The sequence below is a fragment of the Solanum stenotomum genome, chromosome 10, assembly GCF_019186545.1.
Source record: "Solanum stenotomum isolate F172 chromosome 10, ASM1918654v1, whole genome shotgun sequence".
NCBI classification, from domain to species: domain Eukaryota; kingdom Viridiplantae; phylum Streptophyta; class Magnoliopsida; order Solanales; family Solanaceae; genus Solanum; species Solanum stenotomum.
The window spans coordinates 53878620-53884107 of record NC_064291.1 but is presented as its reverse complement, the minus strand read 5'-3'; positions in this window follow the sequence as shown (position 1 = coordinate 53884107).

Genomic DNA, 5488 nt, shown 5'->3' with positions numbered 1-5488 from the left:
ATTTTGGAAGAAGACGAAAGAAATTCAGCATCCCCATCATTACATGAAACACCATTAAATTCGGTCGACATACCACCGGACATATATTTGTTTTATTAGTATTTTTTTTCTACTCCCTCCGTCCCTATTTACTTGTCCATATTTTCTTTTTTAGTTGTCCCTATTTAGTTGTCCATTTTGACAAATCAAGAAAGGACAATAAATTTTTTCCTATTATACCCTTATTTACATTTCTTGAAAATTGTAAAAGTGTATGTTGTTTCCCTCCAATTTATTTCACTTTAATTCAAATAAGTGGTTATAATTTTGAAGTGAAAAGTTGTCATAAGGGTAAAATTGTAACTTCACTGTGCTAATCATTGTTGTCTTAATCTGTGTGTCATTTCTAAAGTGGACAACTAAAAAGGGACGAAGGGAGTAATAATTTTAGAGATTTTTCTAGAAATTTCGCTATATAACATTTCTCTGACGTGTGATTTACGATATTATATCTATAGCTTATCTTTTTTAATTTGATTATTTCATAGCCATTTTTCGAACAGGTTTAAAATAAATATAATTAATTGCAATTTGACATTTGTCCGTCTTTATATTAATTTCGTCATATTAATTCATATTTAAAAAAATAACTTATTTAATAAAAACTTTTAAAATAATTTTATTAAGAAGAAATGTGTATCTTTATTCGGTAAAAAAGAACACGTGTATATATATGATATATATTATAGTATTAATTTATTTGTGTTGATTTATTTTTAAAATATTTATTAATTAAGTCAAGTTTTTAATATGAAGAAATTAATAGGAAAAAAGATAAATTTGTTCAGTCATAATTGATTTATATTTATTTTAAATAGATTTAAAGAATGGTTACAAAAAAATTAAAATAAGAAAATTATGCGTAAGATCGTAAACCATAAGGGATATGAGTGTTATAAATCAAAACATGAAAGGAAGGTCTTTGAAATTATCTCAATTTTTTATTGCTTATGAAATTATTCAAACTTAGTAATTTGGTTTGAATTTTATAATGTATTCAAAATTCTTTGAATAAATGTATAAAATATAATTTTTGAATCCAATAAATCAAATATAAATAATTAAATTCTAAAATTTAAATTTTGAACTCGATTCTATCAAATATACAGCAAGAGGCAAAACTTATTCGTAAACCACATATATTGTTCCTTGATTATTATCTATGTTGAATGTGACTGCTGCCCTATATGAGACGCACTTCATTTGAGATGGACAAGGAAAATATTTTCATCCAAGAAATTATTTCTAATAAGGAAATATCAAATTGATTCACTAATAGATTTTAGACTGATAACAGAAAAACCTAAACTACCACTAGCAGGTAATTGTATGAATTATGTGGATAACAATAATTAAGTTTAAATTTGGTTGTGCGATGAGATCGTCTTAAAAGTTAATCTTAATCCGTAATAAAAATGATTTGATATGATATTGTTTGCTTTAGATTAAATTTATATAATATTTATAAAAAGAATTTTCATTATTATTAAAAGTATTTTATATTTTTTATATAGCTTCTCAATCATTTTTAATTATATATATATATATATATATATATATTATATCAATTTTGTTCACATATCGAACGATCTCGCCCTCATATTAAGTTTCTATTGTACATTAGAAAAACCAATTTTTGAGATAGATTGAGTGTATGACCCACATGCATGAATGATTGATCATTTATGGCAATTTAACTCCAGGATTAGTTTTTTCAGCTTGTGCGTATACGATAATTTAAAGCTATTTTTATCATAATAAAAAGATCGTAAAGTCAATAAATTACGTCATGGCTCCATTATTTTTATATTCATATCATCAAATTATTGATTCTAATATGCGCTTCAACTATTACACATTTTTATTACTTAAAAAGTGAATATAATATCATTCTAATATGTGCAACACCACTCTCATCGTATGTGATGTATCCACATCAGCGCTATGTCAGCACCATGTCAGAAATGATATTTTTTATATCTTTTTTACTTTCTTTTCTTTATTACTTAACTTTTATTTATTAATTATATTTTAAACTAATTAATTATTAAAATTATCTAATAATTATATCTTCTTCGTGGCTAAATGGTAAAGAAAAAACTTTTAGCAATAGCCACCAAGAAAATTGCCCGCAATCTGGAGTTGATTCGTGGAGTGGAAGAATTCTTTCATTCCAAAATGTATCAACAAGAAGGTTGCTTCAGTTTCTTCCATTGATTGACCATGGAAACTGAGCTTCCATTGTTATTTATTGCGGCTTGTAGTTATAAATATTTTTCAGATCTGGGCATACATTCTTTGTTCTTTTTCCATGTTCTTCAGGGTGGTTTCTTAATAGAAAAATAAACTTCTTCTCATTTTTAATTGATCACTCAATTCACTCAAAAACGTCCGCCAAAACTCTAACAATTGAAACCTCCTAAAATTTTACTCCTTTTTGAAGTAATTTGTTTCTTGATTGCTTCTTGTTATTGGTTTATTTTAAGCTTGATGGTGTGTGAAGAAGCTGAGGAGGATGGGGTGTGAAGAAGAAGAAGAGATGTGGGGACTGGGGAGTGGGGTGTAAAAATATTTTAATTTTTTTCTTACTTAAATAATTATCTGATGCAAATGATTATTTATTATTATTATTATTATTATTATTATTTTGTCATATCAGCTTTAGGGGTAAACAAATTCATTTTTAAATAGCAAATATGTGAAATAGATCATCATAATAATTTAAACATGCAACTGACTTTTCGATACAAGTTCAAAGAAAAATTTATGCATTTTCCTTATATTGAACTATAAAAAAATACACTTAATTAACGTACTCACGTTATGTCCTATCGGTCAAAAGTAATACTCCATTACCCTGACTAATTAGCTGCTTCATTGATTTTCTTTGGTTGTTGTGAATTAATTGAAGGACATGGTTTTAAAATTTCTTATTTGCGATCATAGTTGTCCACTATTAACTTAGTACGCTCCTTAAGAGATATATAAATAATAGAAATAATATTATTATTTTATCTTTTGATTTTTATTAAATTTAATATTTTGAGAAATGTGTTATATGATAAATAATATTTAATAGTAAGGGTAAAATAGACACAAAAAGCAATTTATATCTTGATTTTCTAAACTGGACAAGTATTGTTTGACAACTATTTTTAATATAGTGGACAACTATTGTTGGATGGAGTAAGTAGTTTAACAGGGTTTTTGTCATAAAGGACACTAAATTGAGTTAAGATTGAGAAGTTGTACATGAAAATTAGAATTGATAAATACAATTGATACAAACTAGTAACAATTGATTTAGAAAAGCAAATGAATACAAGTGAAATTAAAACGGATGAATAAATACCATCTTCTAAATTTTTGTTGCTTGTATACACCATTGTACTATTTTATGTATTTTGCCTTAGTTGTATAAGTTGTGCAAGCGAATATGGTTGATACATGATTCTATTTGTTGTGCAAACGAATATAATTGATACATGATTCTACTTATTGTGCGAATGAATATAATTGATACATATTATATTTGTTGCCAAACAAACACAATCGGCATAGCAATATTCATTTCGCAAATGAATACACGAAATACAATTGTCTGACAATCAAATTTTTTTATGAATGATAATTACTGAAACTATAGTTCCATTTGATAATTAGCCTCCACACTATAGTGATTTTTATAAAGTTTCTCTTGTTTAATCTATCTTGACATAGTTTATTTCAATCCAATTATGTTAAGTCGGTCAATTTTAATATGTTCAAATTCAATCTAAAAATAATCCGTCGATTTATTAGTCAACAAACATAGCTCTCAACTGCCTAGTAGTATAGGGGCCATACTGTCAATGTCATTTGTTGTAGATAAAGATAGGTATATTGTACTTTACTTCCCCTAATTTTGTCCATAAAGTCTTGGCTACATAAGTTTAGATGACTTTGATCAACATGTAAATTATGCTACTAAAAGCAGTTTTGCCCTTTTGTATTATGAAGGCATTATAAGGTACGCAAGCATCATTAATATCAGATAATTTCTTTTTATTTATCGTAATTTTGTTGGATAAAGATGTCTGATATTAAGGATATCAAAACGTTTGACCTTTGTTGAATTAAATTCGGACGAATCAAAATAGATTGAGTTTATAATAGGTGAATCATTAATCCAACCTAATCCGTCTAATTCTTATCAATTTTTCAGGTTAATTTTTCACTAATAAATCAATAAGTAGAAATAGAAGATGCATGTTTCAATTAATCGAAGGTTGTGATTCAAGTTCATGATATGTATTGTTCACTTTGGGCTTAGGCCCATAAGCTATGCACCCCATTTCATGCCTCAAATTAAAAGTGTGTGTACTATGTGAACTGGAGTTATAACTTATAAAATCTCTTCACTTTTTTCCCTCATCTGACGTGAGATTTGCCTAAGGTATTATGTGCATTATTTCAAAAAATTGTCAGCATAGAAGTCCGTCAATACTGCTTGATCCACACCCTCATTAGTTCGCCCTCCATTAAAAGTATCACAAAAGTCAATTAATATGCTTAGTTAAATATTACAAAAGCTAAAAGTAGCATATATATATATACTAGATATGAGACCCCGTGCCAGCACGGGGCCCAATATATGTTATTGTTTTTGTTTTAATTTATGTGATACATATGAAATTTGAAGTTGGTCAATTTTTTAGTATGTTTTTATATATTTTAAGTTGCTAATTATTTTTATTTAGAGTATGTTTTACGTAAATATATTATAAATCACAATAATTAACAAGTTAATATAAAAAAAAACTTATAAAAAATTCATTGACTTTTGAAATTTCATTTGTATCACATAAATCAGGACAAAGCGAGTAATATATATAAAAATTACATAAAACGTATTATAACTCACAATAATTAGCAACTTAAAATACCTATATATCTATATTTCTCCCAATTTATGTGGTATAGATGAAATTTTGAAAGTTAACAAAAACTTTTTATATGTTTTCAAATATTTTAAGCTATTAATTATTATGATTTGTAATACTTTTTACATAAAAAATTTATTTATATAAAGTATAAAAGAAAAAATTTAAAAAAAGGAAACATAAATGTCAGCAGGAGTCCAATCTATGTTAATTTCTATGTTTTAATTATTGTAATACCGATTGAATTTGGAGAGCCAACTAAATTTTTTTTAAAGATTTTTTTTATAAATTTTAAGTTGTTAATTATTATAATTTATAATATTTTTATTAATTTTAAACCAATATATGTTTTTCTCTGTCTCAATTACATGAGACATATGGAATTTGGAGAGTCAACTAAAATTTTAAAATATGTTAAGTTGTTAATTATTATACCTTATAGTACTATTACGTGATTTTCAAATAAAATATGTAATTTTTTTATTTCAATTTATATGTCATTGATATAATTACATATATTAAGTAAT